This window comes from Notothenia coriiceps, unplaced genomic scaffold, assembly GCF_000735185.1.
Source record: "Notothenia coriiceps isolate Sejong01 unplaced genomic scaffold, NC01 NC01_scaffold00000339, whole genome shotgun sequence".
NCBI classification, from domain to species: domain Eukaryota; kingdom Metazoa; phylum Chordata; class Actinopteri; order Perciformes; family Nototheniidae; genus Notothenia; species Notothenia coriiceps.
Window position 1 is genome coordinate 16,190,937 of NW_011333040.1, and position 23,593 is coordinate 16,214,529.

The following is a 23,593-nucleotide window of genomic DNA, read 5'->3' on the forward strand; positions in this document are numbered from 1 at the left end:
ACATAAACGCGAGTGAAGTCTAATCTGACGGGAGAGAGAGTCAGCTGCTGCTGACGAGTCGAGACGCAGCACTGCATGATCACATGCAGCCGTAAGCGGACAAAACACACACTTCAGGTTAGAATATCACACGTAGCTATTTTAATGACCTCTCAAACTACCGTAACTAGTTATAGATATGTTTAGTTTTACTGTCGGGTCACTCATTACTGATCCGCGAGCTGCTGGCATAATAGATTGCCCGATCGGGCAACCAGCAGGTGAGGCTTCATTGCCCGAGCTAAATACTAGATGGCCCCGGGCCATCGGGCAGTCCTTAATGTCGAGCCCTGGGCTCATAATAAACGTGTTATTCTGTAACATCATCCATCAAATATTTTTGCATTAAATATACAACATTTCCCTTTGTGCATCGGGTTGTAAATGGAAGTGGATTATTGGGATTTTAGCCTTTGCAGACCATTTACATGCACAAAAACCTATACAACACAATACAGAGTAAAGGGAAAACTCAAAAAAGCATAATAGGTCCTACTATCTCAGCTTGTTCTGCAGTCACTACCATTACTTATATGACTGTTGTTATTGTTGCTCCTTCTCGTATATTATATTACTACTCCAGCTATTTTAAAGCCACATATATTATTACAACCTCTAGCACATTTACTACAGCTATCATTACCTCCACTACTGCTTTAGCTGGCAGTTGAGAGACTTCTTTAGCCAACACACACAGAGAGGCTGGCAAAGAACAATGTGTCTATGTGTGTGTGTGTGTCTATAATAGTTAATCTAAGAGTTATTTATTTACATTCACACCCGGATTTTCTGCATTCTACACATTCACGCGACCATATGCAGGTGAGACGAGAGCAGGGTTTCTTTTACACACAAATGAGCACACACGCATTATGTGGTCTGACATACACTGAGTGAAAAATGGCTCCTTTCATTTCCCCGACCCCAAGGCAGCCCTAGTAAATCTGTGAGAAGTTTGACGTTGATTCTATGGTGCTGCTATATAAAGAGCCGCCTTACTTCCACATTCACACGCCTGGCAAACAGCCAACAAGTACAAAGTTCCCCTTAAAGATTTTTTTCTTGTTTTTTTAACTTCCTGTGACTGAACTCTCAAACAGCAAAAAAAAAAAGCCTGAAGAGAGTCAGAGGGTGGGTTTGAAACGGCTTGATAACAAACTATTCACACATGGTACGACATCCAATTGAGTATGTAGTGTTCCAACTTCATAACATGTGGATTTTGTCTATCTGAGAATCTTTGCTCATGAGATGTGAGCCTACTGAACTCAAACGCCCCAAAATGTACTGTATTGCGGCTCTTTAGACTTTAGATAGCTAAAATAAATGCGTAGTAATCAGCTGCGAACCGCTTCAACACGTGTATTTCGGTTTTATTCACGGCATTCATTTTGTTATTCTACAGTATTGTTGTTTTATAGTTATTTGTTAATGTATACAACCCAATTTGTGTTCTTTGAAATTGAAAAGGATATTGCATTGTGTTTGTTACTTTCGTTGCAGTTGTGTCTTAAGTGTAATTTGGCTTGGCTTCCTATTTTGTATGGACATGCTTTTATTTTGAAAGAGAGTTAGCGCTGTTGACAGGAAGTTGTTGTTGCTATGGAAACAACGTGACGGAGATTAACGGAGAAAAAGTCATATCTACATATAAAGATATAATATAAAGACGGAGAAAGTAAATTATAACGTTATGGTTAAGTGTTAGCACCCCCCGAAGAGACAGAAGCTCTTAAATTTTCAATAAATTAAAAAAAAACGAAAAAAAAAAATATTCGGGTACAGCCCTAGTCAGAATATGACAGCTCAAATTGTACACATTTCTGTTACAAAGAGACTTGTCTAAGGAGACACACACACAGTTTTACAGCAGCACCATATATAATGTGTTGACGATGCAAGTCTTTTATTATTTAGTTATTTATCTCACATATCACACGTCTTCTTCAATAGTAAAACACCTATTTGAGCTGCACATACACACACGGCATAACACAGGGTTATAATACTAGAGCCCTCCAGCACAATTCATCCATCTCTACCTCCTCTTTCACGTCATGTGTCTATAAACTCTCATTCTTCACAAACGAGCATGCTCATTGCTCGTTGTCAATCAACCACCGTGGGCTGGCTCTCATTTGCAGATAGCGAAGGGGAGATAGTAAAAGGCAGAGAATGAAAAGAAGTACAGAGTGCAATTGCATATAAATAGCACCTATAAGTGACAATATCTATGATGATTGTAGTGCAGGATAGACATCGCTATATATAAGAGAGAGAAAGAGCGAGATGTAAATTAAATGGAGGAAGGGCGACGTGGAAAGAAAAAGGAATAATTAGAATACAAGATGCCCTAAAACCTGGAAATAATCGATGAAGTCAACGGTTCTTTTAACGCGTTTGTGGTTAGAAGCCTGAAATAAGGTCTGTGGTTAACACAAGCCTTAAAGATTTTCACGTTTTGTTCTCTGACATAAAATATGTCAGTAATTAGCCCACTCGGGAATATCCGAAGTCCTCGCGCCGTGATGTAGTTCGTTTATACCCTATGGTTGGCTTTTTATCACAAAGTAGCTTTAATATATGGAGATTATGCTGCTGAACAAAACCTGTTAAATATCATGAATGTGTGTTTGCCACAGAGATTTCTTTCTGCAATATAGCCCAAGATCCAATGGGAAAATCCCATTGTCGAGGGACCCCTTTGCGATGTAAACTTATGTAGCCCCTCGGTTTGTGTTTTGCAAGTGAGCAATATCTAGATCTCTTAACTTCAAAGCCCAAATCAGGGAGTGCTTTGAAGCCAAACGATGGAAACTGGCTAAATAATGACAAGGAGATGACATGGAGGAGGTTAAATGGTAGGAACAAGCTAAAAACAAACAAATACAAAATCAAATATAATGATATTGAAAGAGAAGTTGATGCATGGGGGTTAAAAGATGTAGTAGAGAGATAAAATAATTACGCAGATATAATGAATGGATGAGGGAAGGAAGAAGCTAAAACCAGAAAATGGTGCTCCTTGTAAAAGCTTGTGTGACACAGCGGTGGTGTACTAAGTATACAATAAGCTGAAATCAGCTGCTGTTTTTGCCTGTGTGACAGTTCTCTGAATGTAGACCTACTGTGTGTCATCAAAATGTAATCTCAAGTAGCTAAACTTGGCTCACTTCAATCATGAAGAGACATTATAAATGGATAAGCAACTATTCTATTTATTTTTAGACACCCCACGTAAAAACAACTAGGCCAGCTAAAGTACTACATCAAAACGTTTCAGTGTTTTCTATGGCTGCCTTTGTGTGGCACACACATGCTGAATCGAACGTGATTTAATGACACATTTAATAATACATTTCATGACGCGGTGTGTGACATATAAATCTGAAGGACAAGTTATTTTTCACCCTCCTCCTGTTTTTGCTTCCTTTCTATTTTACACTGATGTAATCTCTGCTATGATATTCTCGGTCTACTTCAGCTGCATTGAAATATTAACCAAGCCCCATTAAACTCTAGACTGCAGCAAACACATACAGTTTTAACATTCAGAGTCAAGCATTTACATCCCCGCAAACGCTGCATGGAGAATAGTTTAGAGCTTTGTCTCCCTCCAGGGTGTGCCAGCCGATAGCGCTGTGATTCAAGGGCTCTGGCCTGCTGCCTATTGATCTGATCTGGTGCATACTGGTTGGGTCAATCCATTTAGGACCGACATGTGAAAGGCTGACAGCAGCAGTGCTCTGATGCACGTGGCACAAAAGGACACAGCTGGACAGGGAATAGAGGTCAATAGCTGCCATCAATGCCGGGTCAAAGATTATCACAGCTAGTTTCATGCTATAATCTGAATAGACTGTGGCAATATGATTTACCATGCCCTGCAGAGATCTGTAGTAATAGCATTGTTGATGGATTATGCTAAGAGAGAATGAACGGAGTAGCATCGCCACAGAAGAGCTTGGGGGATATGATTAGCATTTGCGTCAATGACACGAGAGACGGACAAGGTCAAACCTGCTACGGGCCCTGGGTCAAAAATAAGCTGTGGAGCCCTGAACTGGACTACTCATGGAGCCATTCCTTAATTAAGTGCTTGTACTGTCAAATACTATCCATGCAGTGCTCATATTGTTTGAATATTGATCCTGCACTAGTCAATGTTTTCCAATTGCCAAAGTTCTATTTGTGAGTGTCTTTCACAGAGAATTGTAACTCAGCTCTACAGTTTTCAACAGCGTTATTTCAGCTCAATATTTGGGTTTTTAAGGCCTGCAACTATCAGAAACCCAGACAGAGGAATGTTATGCCAGGCAGTCATGCAGCCGACAAGCTTCCAGCTAAACTAACCGATGCAATGGAGACTTAGGATAAGTGGGAAACGGGCTGCATATGTTCACCACAAGCAGCATTCTGGCAACTTATTCTTTTGATTGAACTTTTCTGACTCAGTTGGTTGATATGGGCATACAGCGCAGCTGGCCATCAATTATGGATATGGTGCGTTTGTTGCAAATCATTGCAACCCAAAAGGCAACCCGGGGCAAGTTAGGGAAATGAACCACAGCAGTCTCGCACTAGTCTTGCTATAGCTCAATGATAAGTTAATAAAGGTCTGCTTTTGGTCCATATAAAAAGTCTCAATTAACTATCCCTATGCAACTGTTTTCAGCCAAAAAGCTGTTAAGACTACCTGCTTAGCATCTGACAGCTCACAGCCTAAATCAGTTAGCTGAGAAGCATAGTGACAAACCAAGCTGCTGGAGTCCAACACATTTATATCAGGAGTTGTTAGAGACCCAACAGGGGGTCAGGGGTAGGGGTGCAACTCACAACTGTTCCTACAACTTGTTTCAACCAGAAAAACAACTTGTGTCCAAGATAACATGGCAATGAAGTGTAATTTCCTCTTAATTATGAGGTCTGTTATTATTGGTTCCCTTCTCTGGCCAATGAATTGCCAAAACTGAACTGTTTTCCGCTTTTTGTTTTTAGTTTAACTCATAGGAAACTGGATAAACTGAAGCATTTGTTCCTTCTTACATCTGCATACTTTTAAATAAAGTCGAAATGGAACTGTGACCCGAGATGATATCGATTATTCTTTCATTTTTTTTAAATCACTTGCTTCCTTCAGACCGAGTGAGTATCATGCTCTAGTAACTCAGTCTTCCTGAAGCTTCAAATGAAGCCTGTCCACACTGAAGTCGAAAACTGTTTCCATATAACTGTGTGGGCGTACCAAACCTCTGTAGTGGAACCAAAAGTCAATAACCCTCCAGCAAGTATTAGTGCTAGCTCCTGTGATCTCAACTCGCCTCCGACTGTCCTCGGTTCACAGTTGCACCATTCACTCCTTCTTATCAGGCTGTGCCACAGGTCCCAGATCAGAGTCTGGGCAGAGGATAAAGATAATACAGCTTCTCTGATGACATGGTTGCAGAGATAGGAGGAAGAGGAACCAACAGGGGAATGGATAGTGCTCATGCAGCTGTGCTGTGGTTTAACCAGCGTAGCTTTTAGCCCTGGAACACATGCTTCTGCATGTCGAGCTGTATTAAAAGTCCCTTTGCATGTTTTTATTTTTGTTTCAAGAGAAAATCTATCTATCGCGATGCCCCACAGCTTAACTTTGCTTGTCAGCAACATTAGTCAAGGAGCCATTTCCACAAGAGACTAGCTTAACTTTCTATTTGGTAAAGTGTTTTCACGCAGCAAGTTTCTCAAAAGATGCATAGGTAAACACTTGGTTAACCCCAGAAGGCTGAGAGCAAAGTGCTCCATCAAAGTACGCATGTAAACCTACTAAAAGGTTGAACATTAATCACACAGAGAGGATCGAGGGTGGACACTTTGGTTGTCGAACGTAAAGTCTCAGCAACGCCAAAAATAGGGAGACTAGTGTGAATGAAGAATACTTCAAAATGACTTTCTGAAAGCGTAATTTGCAAATATGGTAGCCTTGAGAGAATGACAGGTACAATTTGAAACGGCATACTTTATTAGATTTATGGTCAAAACTATTCTAAAAATTGTCATTTTAAAAGTTTTATAAAAATATGTAAAAGAAATAAAAAATAGTTACTTCTTCGTTTCGCAGGTATTTAATTTACACCAGACTAAATTACGAGGAACATGTAACATGTATCAATATAGAGATATAAAATGAATAATATAAGAACACAGGCTTTGCCTAACTTGAGGAAGAATACATTAAAAAAGTATCTTGAATTTTACATTAGCGGTATCAGTGGCTTCTTTAATGTCAAACCGCATCATTGTGCATCATTACTTCCAAGACCGTCTCTTGTAAGATGACGTTAGTGCAAAAATACCTATTTGGCTCAGGGGAAATGATCCAGCCATCATTATATATAGTTTTTCATATGAAAAGTAGGGGACAGAGTTGAGAGTTAGAAAGAGATCAAAGAGAGAAAAGCAGACAGCTATGTCACTGTCAATCACACATAAGAATAGGATAGTCTATCTCAAATTACAAAAATGGTCCCATCATAGAGATATCATCTAAGCATAATGTGACCACATCTGAATACCTTGCCTTTCTCTTTGAAGCGCTTTAAAGTGCCAATCACTGAAGTGCTGACAGTAAATCTGCAGTATCATTCAGTCCATTACTCTTTTTCCCATTCTTCATCTTTGCAACACCGCTCTACTTTTGTCCGTGTATACTGATTGCCTAGTTTTTTTTTCTGGCTTTCTTCTTTTACTTACTTTCTTCGTAGACGAGCAAAGACATTTCAAAAAGTGCTTTCAACTTGTTTTTGGGGCAGGCAAAGGAGTTTTTACTTTATAGCATGTTGTATTGATTAAGTGAGATTCCAGAATTGGTTGTTTGCTCAAAAACGTAAAGCTGCATTGGAATAGTTTTTGCTGTATTAACGGAACTTTTAGTGCTGAAACTTAAACCATAATTCGCAGTGGTTTGAAGACACATACAGTACATCTCTTTCATCAAAACTGACAAAAGGGGAAAATGCACTAGGGAGGAAGCTGTATATATATTACTGTACTGTGAGTGCTTGTTTCATCCAAAGAAAGATTGGCTAAGGATCGTGCGCTGAAAAATGTTGTTAACTTCTTGCTGCTTTCATGCCGATTGTCTTCAAGACTTGTCTGTCTCATTTAATAAACGTCAATAGGTGTAATGCTTTGTTCAATGGGGGAAAAAAAACGTTGCTGTTTATCAAAATCAGTTCTTTAGTTACTACATCAAGCAGGAAGCCTTCAGCTTCAGTAGATGCAATGCTAACTAGTGGCAGAGGATATTTTTAGGATGCCAGATCAGAAGATGGCATGCCTTTGAGCATACAGCATTCGGGGTGATTCCCTGCTGCTTAGAAAATGACTGAGGTAGAGATGTTATGGAAATCTTATAAACCAGAGATGAGTGTTGGCGCAGTAACTATGTTCAGGAGGGGCAATAAAGGTGTATTTGGAGTGCATGTCTTTAAAATACACTCTCGATGGGGATCAGATTTGGATAAGCCGTTAATGGTCCAGGATTGTCGTAAACTCAAAATACACTGGAGTCCAGTGGATTATTTTTATCTTGGTCTAATGAAGATGCCGGAGATGATTGTTAATGTGTCAAGAAAGAAAAAATGCCAAAAAAAAAATGCCATGCTGCACAATAGTGAGCAGTCTTGTTGGGACTGATTGATGATTGATAAACCCTTATCCTTTAAGTATTTTTGTCAAGAAACCCAGTGTCACTGTGTGGTTTGCCAACGCACCAACCTTATTCACTAGGCAGAGTTGGAATAGCCACATGATTTTAAGAATTCAAAAATGTTTCACAATATTTGGACAAGTAACCACTACTTCTACCACTTGAAGTGACAGACTTTTCACCATTATTGGAAGGCTGTAGTCAGTGTGACTGAACTAGAATGCTAAGCAGCCAGAACCAATGGACTCTAGTTTGTATTTTTTATATTATTTAATTGGCTGAGATACAGTACAGGTTTTTTCAAGCACCCTTTAGTTTTGTAGTTACTCCAAGGTACACTTACCCCCTGGTTAAGAATCACTAATGGACATGAATGAGCTGACACTGGCTTTTTGAGTTAAATAGATCCTTCAAATGCAAAGTGTTAAGGTTGGGGAATAGTCATGGTCATACCTTTAAATACACAACATTACCTAGGAAACAGTGACATAGTCCAAATGGGATTTGGAAAGACAGACTTTGTAGGTCACCATTGAGGGAAACTTCAATGTTAAAATCTACTTATTTAGTTAGTGACATTGATGATACAGAATTAACTTGATGCCATGAATCCAAAACAACAATTGTTAATTAATAGGGCTTAAATGTTTACCTTTATTTCTATGATGGCTGAAAGGGACTCGACAGATAAGTACAATTAGAAAAAGAAGCTTCAAACCCCTTTAAGCACACCCTGTGAACCTTCATCACACACACACACACACACACACACACACACACACACACACACACACACACACACACACACACACACACACACACACACACACACACACACACACACACACACACACACACACACACACACACACTTGTGCAAACACTTGCCCGGTTGAAAGCCCTCCAGACACAAGTGTTAAAGAAAATTGCAGAGGGAGAGCGTGCCGAGCTTCCAGTCTCAAAGTTTATTTACGACTCCAATACCGTTGAAATGTGTCAAGGGTCCCTGGGAGCCGTCTCCTGCGACGGGTCTTGAGCAAACCTTTAATGGAGCTCTCAAGGAAGCGATGGAGGGAGGGAAAGGGAGGGTGACATTGTCTCCGTCTGAAGACTCGCCTCTATCTAATTGCCTCAAGTCCTATTGATTACCTGAGGCCCCTCACACCTTTTCCGTGTGATCCCTTCACAATGTGTGTAATCCCCTCGCAGAGCTTAAAGACCCTGCTGTTTTCAGTTTTCAGATGTTCCTAGCAGTATTGATCAAACTGTGCTCACGTGTGTTTTTGTTTGTAACCGCGCAGGGGAAGCTAATTGCCTTGATCAGTTATAATTCAGATGCTGAGAAAAAGGAAGTAAACACATGGCAGCATGCTGATATTTAAATCAAAGTGTATAACGATCACCTCTGCTGAACAGACACAGCCTACATCCACTGTCACACACACACCCCTATAAACTGTTTGCAACCAGAAGCACCAAACCTGAGCCTCCATCAGCCTCCTGCCAGGCCTGGAGGTGTGTTTGAGCTGCAGCTTGATCCCCAGCTCATATAACCAGACATCCTACTGTCGCAACACACACACACAGCACCTGTGACTCTCTTCACCCATCTCATTTTTTTTTGGTCCCCAAGGAAAATTACTCCAGCCCCACGTAATTAAATGCCCTCATGCTGTCTCTCTCTTGCTATTAGTGTGTGTATATGTGTGAAGACGATGACATTGCAAATCTGGTAGACTTTTTGGAGTGGTGCCTGAAACAGAATGTGAGAATAGAGACTACATAGAATCTCCCTCCATCTTCTTATCGATTGGAAGAACCCTGTACCCCGACGGTAACACCTGCCATAAAGAATATCTGACAGGCCTCCAAGAGTGCAGTCAGTTTAAGTCACATGCTGTACCTTCTTCAGCTTTTCTGATGCTGCTTTTATTTGTTTTATTAACTGGTGTGCAAAAACTGCCAGCGGGTTCAATAACTATAACTTTACTATGAGTTGTGCATATGGCCAATAGGTGTTTTGATAGTTTACAAGCATAGCTTTACCAGAAGTTACGCAAAAAAAGAAGTTTCCCTAAGTCTTATTGTGTACGGTAATTTCATTAAATGACACATCTTACAATTCCCACCTACCCTGCCATTCAGGCCACTAGCTTACATTGTTAACAAAGCTTTTGTGTTTTAACTTAAATTGCCAGTTCAAGAGGAGCAAATAAGCGAGGTCATGGACAACACAAACATTTTTAACCAGTTAAGAAAATGACATTCCCAGAACAAATTACTATATATTCCCTTCTAAAAGGTGTAAATTAATCATCTTTTTTCTCAAAGCAAGGACAAACCTGTGAGTTGGATGGAGAAAAGTCAGAATCAATATAGATTTATTTTATTTCATAGAAAAAAAATGTAAATTATTGTGTCCGGCCAAAAAAAAAAAATTACTTATAGTGAGAACCACCCTTGAATGATGGGATAGTAGACTAAAAGCTGTAGGAATCCAAACTATAACATATAATAAATACCCTGTATCAAGATTGATGCAAAAATAAGTGACATTTGACCTTTTTAGAGAGATTTAGGGGAAAAAACCCACTTCTGGGGTCATTTGGCTGCATTTTCCATATGTCTGACCCCCTCGGTCAATTTTGATGATTGATACCTCTTTTTAACTGTTAGAGCCAATAGAATCGAGGGGACGTTCCTAAAATCCATCTAAACATTACCCATAGGTGAATGAGTGATGCGTAGCCAGAATGCCCAAAACCGGAAGCTGTCATACACTCTCGTAGCTATCATAGCAGCTAATATGAAATCTCCGTTATTGACATAAATATGTAGATGGATTATCAGTAATCATTTCAAAGTGACACAGACACATTGGATTAACCTTCAGCAGCGTTGTTATAGTTTTAATGCCATTGAACACAACTTTTGATCAGAAAACAACAACAGTAAGACGTTTTTAGCCGTTTTGGCTCCGTAAAGCTAATTTCTTTGTTGTTGTTTGTTGTCGTTTCGCAGCGAGTTCTGTTCGCTCAGTGATGATACTTATATGTCTGGAATCTGTGGAATCTCAGCTTGCTAATCGATATATTGTTTGTGCAGATCTGATAAGTAATAAGGGTATTTTACCATGAGTTCATAGTTTATTAAATGTTAAGAAGCCCTCAGACGCTGCTTCTTGCAAGATGTACCGGGTGCATGGGGCTTAACTGGTTAATAAGATAATGCATTCTCCTACCTTTTTTTTGTTGGTTGGGCAGATGTAGAAACTGGTCACCACGATTGTTGTCCCTGGCATCAGGTTGAGTTTGTTGTAGGTGGTCCCATAGTCAGTAGACCTAAAAGCAGGCAGACAAAAAACAGTTAGTGAAAGGAACTTTTAAGAATATTGTTGTGGTCATTTTTTTCTATGATCTCATGAGGTATACAACATTAATAGTGAAATGCGTTATGGTAATTAATTAAAGAAAATGACCTGAATTTACTGTACAATATGTACAACACTTTTATTGTTTCTGTTTCACAAAACTGTTCTTATCCTGCACATTTAAACAACAACTACTCCATAAAACACCCATATCTTGGCAGAAAGAAGATTAAATCTGCAAAATGCTGGAACAGGGCAGCCTGCTTATTCTTCAAACTGCCCTCAAGGCGTTATACCAGCTCTCTGTTAATATATCATATTACCACTTTGTGGTCCGTGTTCTGAGCCCAGTGACAAATGGCCAAAAGATCTGTCATTGCCACCACGACAGGGAGGAAAAAAAGCCTTAGGTTTTCAATGAAGTACTAGGCAATCCTCAAATCTGGCAGCTTTAAGAGCAGGTACGCACTGCTGTGTGTGTTTGAGATTGATAGGTAACTGCTGGATTGTTTTCCCCAGTACGGCTCAGTCTAGCCCACCAAGCACAGTGAAGATGATTGTTTGTGACAGCTTATGAAAAACGGCACAGGTTTCAGCTCGACCAGGCGGAGGAGAGGTGAAACCTTATGCATAATTAATGTCTCAAATTCTTGTCAGGTATATACAGAGAAAAGACTCATTCAGAAAACCCTCTCCCTTTACCACAAAATGCAAACAAGGCAAAATAAGGGAGCAAATACTGATTATGAATAAGAAAGTGAATTTGACTTGGCTCTAAGTAAAAAGTGGTTAAATAATTCCAATGTAATATCTACTGTATTTGCATTGGCTTTTATTTAAAGTGCAGTGTTTGACAAGTTTTAGGAGTGATATAAGAAGCAACCCAAAGCACACAGGAAAGGAGATGCTGCAGCATTTAGCCACGGGTTGAGGGTTCAACAGGGGGGAGCCTGGAAGAAGAGGTCTTGATGAAAGAGAATGATGAGCAAGCACGTAAGCCTGGTTAAGGATGAGAGGATTTACTCTTTCGCACAGTGGGACATCAGCAACTGACAGACACACACACACAATGAGACTGATACACACGCAGAGCCCTGCCAAGCTATTCAGCAATCAGAGTGCTTCGATACAGCTGGAGAAAATGGAGTGGCACAGCGGGTGTGTTCTATTTCTCTGTGGTGAGTTGGCAACTGTTTTCATCTGGTGGCCAGAGTGCCATGTATAACCTAGGATTACTTGGAGGACATGGACAGTCCTAATGGCCATGTCATAATATCAGATTTTGCTTACACGATTACAATGGCCAAATGTATGAGTGACTTTTATCTTTAACTTTTGAATCGTTTTAATGCATTATTTCAGATATAATAGGCAATAAAAGAATGCTGATAATGTATGTTTTAGACAAGTTAATTTTAATTGATTTAAGATGACTTGCATATAAAATGTACAATAAACATTTGTTAAATAACCTTTAAAGTCAAATTAATTGGCCTACCAGGTCAACATAACAATGCATGAAACGTATTAAAATGAAAGCAAACTACACACTATAGGCCTACAGTGACACCATGTTATGTCTTGTTTTTTTAATCAGATTCACTATACACAGTAATTTAAAAAAAATATCCAACAACTTATTTTCTTTAGTATTAAAACTCTTCAGTAGCTTAACAGCCACATAAAACACTGAGCAATTGAACACTTTACGTGTAATGTTTTCATAGTTAAGTAAAGTTGTCAACAGATTTAGCTGTGCACTACAACAGTTAGCTAACTTCACTGTTCGCCGTTTAATGCTAATGTTGTTAACTCCAGCCTTATTCACTTTAGCCAGCTAGCTTAGCCTAGCACCTGCTCAACATATATTAAATTATACAGCGATTCAATTCAGGAGTGCTTCAGTATCAGTTGCCGGTTTACACACATATCTACAACTTTTCAACTAAGTGCAAAGTGTTGCCGTTTGATTTGACAACCTTTATATTGAGTAACATATTACGGTTTGATCGGAGTGACATTTTTACCGTTCAGCAGCGGGTCTCTCTCCACTGTCACCTCGTGTCTGAGATGCGGGACCTGCATTATGATTGGCTAGGACACTTCTGTGTTGAAAACTCTGTCTTACAATTGGCTACACAGCAGTTAACCTTTTGTGAACCGAGTTACATCTGCGCAAACTAAAGTACATTCGCAATTCTTTAATAGGAAGGCAAAATTGCTGGTGCACAATTACAGTAAAGGAACATATAAATACAAAACACTCCATTAAAAGCAAACTAAATATTAAGTATATTGTACAATATGCAATATTGAAAATTGGCAGGTATAGGAGGAGCTTATAAGTAAAATAACACAAGAGGTGTCAGATGCAGAACATGTTTAGGCTTTCTGTTAAGAGCACTCTGAAATATATTACCATGTTCTCTTTGTAACTTTTCAGTGACCTTAGCTGCAGGCTAAAAGGCAGAGCTAAGGGGAATTCCAGAGTAGGTCATTACTTTTTATAGTGTCACCAGGAGCAACTTCTTCCCCATTAAACATATGTGGATTTACATTCTGATGGGGAGAATGTAAAATAATATCAATACTTCACAACCATGTATTGGTCAATGAACAACATAGCTTGGTCAAATATATTGCTACACATGACATTGTTTAAAACAACCCTGTGTTAATCTGTGTTTATCACAGTGGTTCCCAAAGCCTTCTTGCTTATTATGTATTCATAGTCCTTCATTAGCAGAGTGTAGCAGGTAAGGGGCGGGCCTTGTGCACTGAAACAGATCTCGGCATCTGGACGCTGACTGACTCGTCACACTACGTCCCCTATCTTTCTGTCCTCATTAAACTTCACTAGCAATGGAGTTTCCATGGAGACTGCTCCTCTACAGCCATCTGGTGTTAAAGACCAAAGGTTTGGGGCACATTTAGGGAAATGTTGAAATGTACCCATTGGTCTTTAGATGTTTCAGCGTATATTATTTTATTTTTGAAACTCATCAACCAGATAAATGTAATAGATTCAGCTTTTCTTGGATGTAGATGTTAAAGTGACTTAACTCAAAAGCAAGGTCTATGACACATGATCATTTGTGTCATTAACATATAGCGGGCAACTTGGAAAAGTTGCAAAGAACCATGGGAGAAGTCAGGAAGGACATGCCAACACTAATAAAGGCTAACTTGGGGGTAGGACAGGGATCGCCGGGGAAAGTCATCAGCCCCGGAGCCTTATATGGCGTGAATAATGATGTTGAGTTAATAGGAGAGCTCATTTTGCACTACCATCCAGACCTTTGAATTAATGGACTGGTTGGGAGCTATTGCAGTTTAATAAAGAATAATTAGTTTGTAACAGAGTGAGGAGCAGAGGAACGGGGAGATGGCAGAGCACAGGGAAAATGGTCGGATGAAAAAGAGACTGAAGCACTCAATCAACACATACAAACAAACCTTCACTATTGTTATAAGCCTTCATTTTGTGTAGAATATGGTACTTTTTATTAGAGTGTGTCGATGCCATTCAGTTCAAAATCATGACATAGATGGAGAAACATTTGATTGAGATACACAAAAGGCATAAACAAGTTGCATCAGACACAAGCCATTTGGTTGAGGCCATACAAATGAAATAATAACAATGCAAGGACATAAATCCCTTAAACACTGGGGTATAAAATAGGATTGGAATAACAAGAGACAGCAAAGGGGAGGGAAAGGTGGACATGGAAGGGTCTGCAAGAGTGGATGTGACAGAGACAGACAAGGGGGGTGAAATTGTATTTTCCTTGATGCGCTTGAGAAAACAGAAATGTGGAAGCACTTTAGGCTGCGACAGGTGCTGAAGCAGATTTAATGTCCTAATATGTCAAGGTTGCACCTGCAACAGACGTTTCGGGGAAGAAAGATCGAGCGTTTCAGGGGATGCATTATGAGACAGAATACCAACATATAGAAAGGGGGGTATTTAAAAAGCAAATGAGGAAATAGGTAATAAATACCTCATAAATCCACATAGATCTTCATCATGTGAGATGGTGAAGATATTCCTTGTGTCATGACAGACAGAAGTGGATCCTTCAAGAGGCGTTTCCTCACTGTGCATGCATGTCATGAGGCATCTGCTGTCAAAATCTAAGCTGATACTCTTAGCGGTGGGTTGGCATGTCAAAATCGAGTCAGGGGACCTTCATCATACAGTAGCTGGCTGTGTCTTGACATGTTCACAGTCTTATTTCTGCAGGGAGATGAATGCTAACCAGACAGATGCTGTCAGTCTGAGTCAGGTCTGGACAGCCGGTTGGCGAGACTGTTAAACTTGACGAGACTCATCAGTGGTTGGCTCACATACAGATGTTCAAGCCCCAATTAGCAATTGTGAGGTCAGTCTGGAAAAAATCCCAGAGTCCCGAAACACCACAGTGGATAGAGTTGTATCTGTGTGCAGATATTGTGTCAGAACTTTCTGTCACCCCTGCTGCACTGCCACAGATATACTAGGAGGAGAAAATCTGCAATGCATTACAACGCAGCCTTTCAACTGACAAGAGTGATGAAGTACGAGGCAATTTTACTTCTCTGCCAGGGTGTTTGTGCCAAATTTTGATCTAAGCGTGTCAATCTTTCCCGTTGAAAGAGCAGGGGGAAAGGAGAAGATAAGATCTTTTGATCAATCGTACCAAAAGGTACTTGCCATGTCTAGTGTTAAAAAATATTGCTGAATGAGGGCCACCATTAGCAGTAAAGCTGATTTGCAGTGGTTAAAAGCAAGGGCATAAAAACCACCTGATGGATCGAGTTTTCAACAAGTGCGATCCAATGGTTTAGATTAGTTAATAGTTTAGAAATAGATTTGTGACAGAGCCATGCAATGAGGAGATAGTTAACTCTGATCAAGGAAGCCAACAAATAAACACATCTGTTTCCCACATGGACACATCATCAATGAATGACCTATTTCTGGCTTCCTTTATAAATGACGATTCTGCTTTACTGCAGCTGTTTTTTACAGATCAGGCAAAACCTATTTATTTTTCATACTTTTTTACAGCCGTGTGAAGGTAACGGATGATTAAGCTCAGAGAGTCTCAGGTGTATCCCGAACAAAAGCTTTATGGCCATTTTCTCTTTCCTGATTGTGTCAAACCTGGCTTTATTAGCTGCTGTATGGAATGTAGAACGATATTGTTTGTTTTCCAGTGATGTACCACAAACAGAAATAGGTGAGAAAGTTGTTTTCAAAAACATTTCATAATGCTTTTCTGAGTAGCTAACTACTATGATGCTTGCGCCACCCTTTAATGACATTTCCGGCCCTATGGTGGTCTGACTTTTACAGTCAGGAAGTAAGACTAACCGATTTTCACACTCAATCTGTCAGTGCGAAAGCTCCTCAGCTGTTAATGCCTCCAGAAAGTGAACACTTGGAAGAGTTCAGAAGAAGCGTGAATCTCTGTCAATAGTGGAAATCTAAAAGAGGACTGCTGAACTTCTCCCGGCCTCGACAGTTACTGAGGTGTTAACCACACTGCTCACAACTCATGAAAGGGCAAACAAACGACAGTGTGTACAGAAAAGTCTTATTGTTTGGACACCGACCATGCTGTGTGGAACTGCTTTCCACCAATGAAATATTCAAAATGAACTCAAGAGTATCTAAAGCAGGGGTGGGGAACCTTTTTTCCTCTCAAGGACCATTTCAATTTTTTCAACATCCTCCGAGGGCCGTACAAATTATTGACATCTGCTTAAAAATACTGAAATCACAGCCCATTCATTTCGCCTTTCTTTCATGCTGTGCAAAGAAAAAGCAACCTCTTAATCCAGATATCTTACCATGACTCGCGCATGCATTCACGTGCACGGTGTGGCATGACCACCAAAACAGAAAGATATGGACACAAGATGTGTGCAAATGTATTTAGTTTCCCATCCATGTAAACATGATTTGAGTGGGGGGGACCTAACCTCCTCTAGGGGGGTCGGGGTCATGCTCCCCCGGGACGATTTGTTTTTAAATGTTGAAGTTAAAAGCATCAATCTGGTGCACTTTGAGAGCAACATTAGGAGATCTATGGATACATCTCTCAAATATGAAACAGAACTGTAAGCAGATTTTATTTTTCTTTATGGATATTGTACAAATCACTCCCCTTTTAAATTGTATTCTTGTTTATTAATAACAACTTTTTTGTACTGTCATATAGTATTCTATACCTGTTTTTCCTTTATTCTCTTAATGTTGTATAACTATAATGATCATATAAAGATGTGCCTTTACCTCACTGGTTGTAAAAGCTTATTATAATCATTAGCATAGCTAGCTAACCAGATGCTAATAACAACAAAGTTATTGACTGTATGATTGGTATGACAGATTAGCAGATCGCCACTGGGCTTTCAACTAAACACACAGCCACGCAAAAACATGAGTACGACTCCTTATGGTACTGCAATTTCTGAAAGTGCCAGAGCGGCGTTCTGGTGCTCTCAGTCAGCACTACACCCCTGACACGTTAGGCTCGTGTTGTGTTCAAGGACCCTGACCCTGGCCAGGAAAAACAGGCACTCGCTTGTTTAATTGTTTTGCGGTGTAGCGATCACTTATTAACACACTGACACATATATACACATGGAACTACAGGTTGGGGGTATTGTTTCCGCACGGACATATATGTGGTTAACTATATTGTGTGCCCTCATGGCTTCTCTCTCTTCTCTTCCCGGACTGCAACCGGACAACATGTCCTTTTCTGCTCCTAAATAAAGTTCCCTTTTGCTTCGATGCACCGCCTACGACTCCTATCTCTCCACTACAGCTGTCTAGTTTTCTTTTTCTTTTTTCTTTTTTTTTGCGTGTGATTATCAATTACCTCGAGGGCCGTACCAAATGGTCTCGCGGTCCGTATACGGAGCAACCTGCTACTGCTAAGAGGTAGACATCCTTCTTTGTAGCCACATTCTCCATTTCCTCCTGGGGGATTCTGAGACATTCAGATATTTAGACCCTCTAGGATGTTTTAGGCCAGCCCCCCCAGTGTCCTCCAAAGGGAATGTACTGTACCTGCAAAACCTCTATTGGGATGTGCTCATGGGTCACCAGGATCAGATGCATAAACGTGATGAAGCAGTTTTTCTAGCTCCATCTGCCATCTTGTTTTTCTACAATGTCATTGTCTTCAAAGGATGCTAGATATCAAGAGGGGCCAGTAAAATATGATGTGTCTTTTGTAATTTTCGAGGACTGATGCTTTGAATGGACATCCCCGCAACTATTGCAGTGCTTTCCACATCAGAGTCCATCCATTTTTCGTCTTCCACCCCTCTCTTCCTGAACAACTTTGGAGAATACTATGATTTTTGAAGGCTGCCTTCGCTCTTGGCACCACTTTATCATAGTGCCATTTGCAGTGGAAGAGGGCCTTGAAGGCATACAAATGTACGATTCAGCAGAGTAAAGAAAAGGAGTAGATTCTTGCTGAGTGGAACCTCAGACTGTCATGGACACTGTTGCATTCAGGTCTATTCTGCAACAAGTTCGCTTACGCTGCAATTTCTCATAGTGTGTCATGAGAGTAAATGAGCTCATTTGGATTAGAATACAAGTACCTGGCACCAGGGGCTGAAAAAGATGTGGGCCACATTTGTTTCAGTAGCAATTGGCAAATTGCATCTGGAAGTGCCTCCTACACTGCAAGTAGTCTGAGCAAGCAGTTAGCCAGGATACAGTGAATCATGTGCGCGGTAAGGGCACTTCACAGCCGCGCATGGTCTCTTGAAGTGCAGAAAACCACTGGAGCGTAGTTTTCAGGAGTGCTGCTGCCATTTGAGAAGCTGTTTATGGAAGTCCCCAGACAGTTGTTGTATCTATTTGTCCTGTGCAGAGAAATTACATCATATTATACATTAATGACTCCGCGGAAAGAGGTCAGTCAAGGTAGTGTAATTCATCACCAGATAGTATTTAATGGGGTAGCTTTCCAAAAAAGGTCATAGTGGTATTTCACCACTGACCTCTTCTCTCTGAGGCTCCACACTGAGTCACTGGCCTCGTCCTGTCAGCTTTGATGACGATTTGTTTGGAGTGTTTTGATAAGAACCACTGTATGAAGGAATAATAAGAAAGACATATGGAGGTTGCCATGGGCCTCTGGGTCTCCCTCTATGGACCGCTGTCAGCCTGCTTTTATCAACACAGGCTTTCTTTTCACCTGGTGAAAGGTATTCAACTCTTTCACTTTTGTTTTCTGCTGTCGTACTTCTAGGGCTCAACACCTTCTAGTGCAGGTGTTTCAACCTCAATTTCACTAGAGGCCAAACTGGAAAATAAGGATCACATCAAGGACTAGACATATGTGCTAAAAAGAATGCCAAAACACGTTTTAAAAGGCTGAATTTCACTCCCAGTACTCCCATGGTGATGACAAGGCTTTTTTTCCCGATGTCCTCTTCAGATTGAGTTCAACTGAAACACTTCTTTCACAAAGTTCCAGCTTATTTCACTGCAATTCAAGAGATATCCTCCCTTAAATCTTTGTTGCACAGGAACCCCTGACACAACCCCATTAAAGAATAAACCGTAGGGTCAAGAAATCTGGTTCCTCCTGGAGAAATCTTGCTTTGTAACTCGTTATGGCTTTGCTGATTAAGGAAAGGATTACACATTCGAATGATGTTAAGAAATCAAATCAAATCCACATTTATGAGCAAATCGAGGTGTTTTTTTTTTGCATAAAGTCCACCAAGTATTTGAACTTATCTTGCCCTTCATTTCTTTTTGAGCTTAAACACTTCTTACAGGCTTCTCCTTAGTCTTCCTGCTCTAAGGTGGATAAGCTCTGACTCATCCACTTTTGCTTGCTGAATTTGGCTCAGCTAAGGCACCATAAAACACTCCCACCTCCGCCCATATACTTCTCCACAATAGCACCCATGCTGTTCCCTCCGTACACCCATGTCCTAGTTGAATAAAAGGAGGAAGTTAATGGGGACACTTATCTAGATGACATCCCCATCAGAACCCTTAGGGATGTGCACTATGAATACCACATTCTTTCACACAAAATATGACACGGCTTGTGAGCATCCTTATAGTTTGACTAAGATCTGAAGTGTGAAGTGAAGAGGAGTTGGAAGAAATGAGCAGAGAAAGATGAGAATACTCTCCAACTGATCTTGGCTGGGAATTAATAAACAGACAACGTTGTTCACAGCCAAACAACAGAACCTCTCATTGTGTTTCAGAGAATCTATTCTAAAAATGACCCCATTACCCTGTCTACACTTTGTTTTGTTTCTCCATAACCACACTAAAGCACAGGAGCTCAACAGAGAAATAAATAACAAACAAATCAGCATAATTGCTTTTATTGGAACTCTTAAAAGACGTATTTTTATTTTATTTTCCTCAGGCCTTTGTCGTCAAATGATAATCATTGTGACACAAAAAGCCAATTACTGATTTCATCTAGGTAATTTCAGACCAAAATACTCACTTATAATAGGTGATAGCCACACATTTAGCAATTTGTACACTGAATCATTATTATGGTTTCACTTTTTTCAGCCTTAAAGGTGCAATACGTAACATATGTCTCGAATGTAGGTTCATAACATTAAAATTGCTGTAGCTGTAGTCTGTACTGTTGGATGTTTGTGGGGTTTTTTCTCGTATGAATTGTTTCAACTACCATGAGATACCATTTATCAGGTTGTACCCTTTGATTAATCTGGATCCCTTAGCGAAGATTAAGCCAGGTGTAGCGGCTGATTGTGATGGTTGTAAAACCATTAAACTTAAAGGTGGGGTAGGTAATTCACTTCAGATACACTTTTTGTTATATTCCATGGAATGCTCTTAACATCCCGATAGCAATGAATACATTAAATGCTTTGACAATAAATACATAAAAAAATGTTATCTGTGGAAGCTGTGGCGCTGTAAAAAGCACGACCAATTATTTTAGCCGCCGGATTTAGATGGCCTACCTGCCTGTCAGCCTTCCATCCGTGCACAAACTTATCTCGTGGCCTCATTGGTCATGTGCGCCTTCGTGTGTGTTGGAGGAGGGGCTCTGTAAGGAAGTCTGAGGGAAGAGGCAGATTTTTTCCGGTTGTGTAATTTCAAATTCTAGCGCACTCGAGCTAGTTTCTCCATTCTTACAAACCTTTAATGTATAGTACATATCAGTCTTACAATTGACAGAGAAATACTCTGTACTTTTAAGATTATATTAAATATTTAACAGCTAATAGATTAATCAATAAAAACAGCATTTTACTGCATTAACTTTCGGTTACAAAACAAGTTAAACTCATCTGAGATTATGTTACAGTGACAGTTTATGGTGATCTGCCAACCAAACCTTTGCACCTCTTACTCAGTCACAGCTTACTATTTTTTAAGAACACTGTCAGTTGGTGATGTCATTTACTTTGTTGCCCATCCATCAAGTCCAGACGTCAAATGCTAGCATGAATTTAATGAGTATGCTAATAGATAGCTAAGCAACAGACTAATACGCTGCTGATGTCGAGTAGCACATAATTTATGAAGTCTGCTTGGTAACTCACCTGCTGTGCATGCTAGTCCCCATACCAATCCCTATTGTACATGTAAGGGAAACTTCTGCAGCAATGGAGAGTCAGGACTCAGAGAGACACGAGGGGAGTTGGAGCTTTGATGTCAAACACTGGTGTTTTATTACAAGTATCGGCCGGAGAATTTCACATCACAGGTCACAGCAGCCAGAGGTTCTGACTGCACGGGTGGGTTGCCACATCAATTCTGCCCAGCCTCTCTCTCGATAGACCTTTTAACTAGTTTACAGAGAGTTCTGGGAACATCGGAGATAGCTCCAACATCTGGAGACACTCAATCACTTGTCTGACTCTTAGACTCTGTGACCGAGAGTTGACCGGTCATAGACTGAGAAATATATAGACTGAGAATACTCAACTCATGACTGATTAGCACATTCCTTACGGAGATACAGAAGTCAGGTTGTCATACCACGTCAACAAGCAGAAAAGGTTAAATTAGTCTTAGAGTTACGCCCGAAGAATTATTCTCTGACAGTACAACAGGAAGTCAACACAATAAGCAGCATAGAACAGGTATCCATGTAACATAACAGTACATGCTCACGTCTATTTGCTCATTGGTTCCCATGGGTGATGTAGCTATAGGCATCACCAGATGCTAGTTTACTTTGTTCCACTACTTTTGTCCCGATTGAAATACACTCTAAAAACCTATTGTATTGACATTATTATCAAGACATTTGGCATTCCTACCATCTGTCAATTCGTCTTGCTTTTTACCAACCATTCCTGCTGCAGCTCTGTTCATCTCACTCAGACATAGAGCTATATAATACTGGCTTTCAACTCTGATAGAGTCTGCTACATTGTTAGTTGTTGGCCCTCTCATTGTAAACCCAGATATATCTAACCCCTGTTTTCTGTGCCTGCCTGCAGCCCTTTGCCCTGACAAACTGCCTCCCGTACATCACTGGAATAACTCTCTGGATAAAGAGATTTCCCCCTGCACTCCACCTTGACCAGAAGCTTGCTCTGCTCAAACGTTCTGGCTCTCACCCAGTACCTAGACATATACTTTCTGACAGACTCCTTTTTTCTACATCCTTATTTATAACAGCACTCCCTTCTACATATAGATATATGTGTGTGCTGCATTTGAGAGCTCAATCGGTCATACATGCATACATATAGACATAAGAATGTAATATATTTTGACACTACACCCATAGACAATAGAATTATACAATCATAGAGTCATATATAATATATAGACAATTCTTACTTGAAGTTACAAACTGCCAAGACATGGCTGTTTCTAGTTTGTCTACAAATGAGCAATTGCTGCTTTTCTGTAATATGATCACATGTTGTTAAAACTTGTTAGGGCGACTAAGAAGATAATCTTAGGTTGCTGTGAACATGTTTTTTTCAGCACCCGCATTTACTGACATTAAATGGCAAATTAACGTCATACGTTAACAAAGAAATGTACAGACTTATTGTAGGCCTTAGCAGAAATAATAATAAATTCACAGGCAACCGTAATTGCCATATGTTTGGGTTTATACTCCAGCCACAATTGAAAAATGACCCTGTTCCAAAGACAGCTTCAACGTTCTAATTCACTGGCATAGCAGGAAGAGTTTTAGGCATTGATTTTTTAACTAAGGAAGGGTCTGTTTAGCATTAAATAAGCAGCATTTAATTGAACGAGCGTCTATTTATCACCTGATATCCTGGGCAAGACCAAGGAAGTTGTTAACTTGTAGCTTTTGGGAGAGATTTATTCTGCAAAAGGAGGCATTTATTTTTTAATGATGTATAGAGGCAACTCTGCCAATACTGGCGCATATCTCCATATGTTTTCCAACTTTTCTACATCATGGCGCAGCGCTTTTCCTTTTTTAATCCTCAGCAAATGTCTGACGCTGTTGATCCGAAAACGA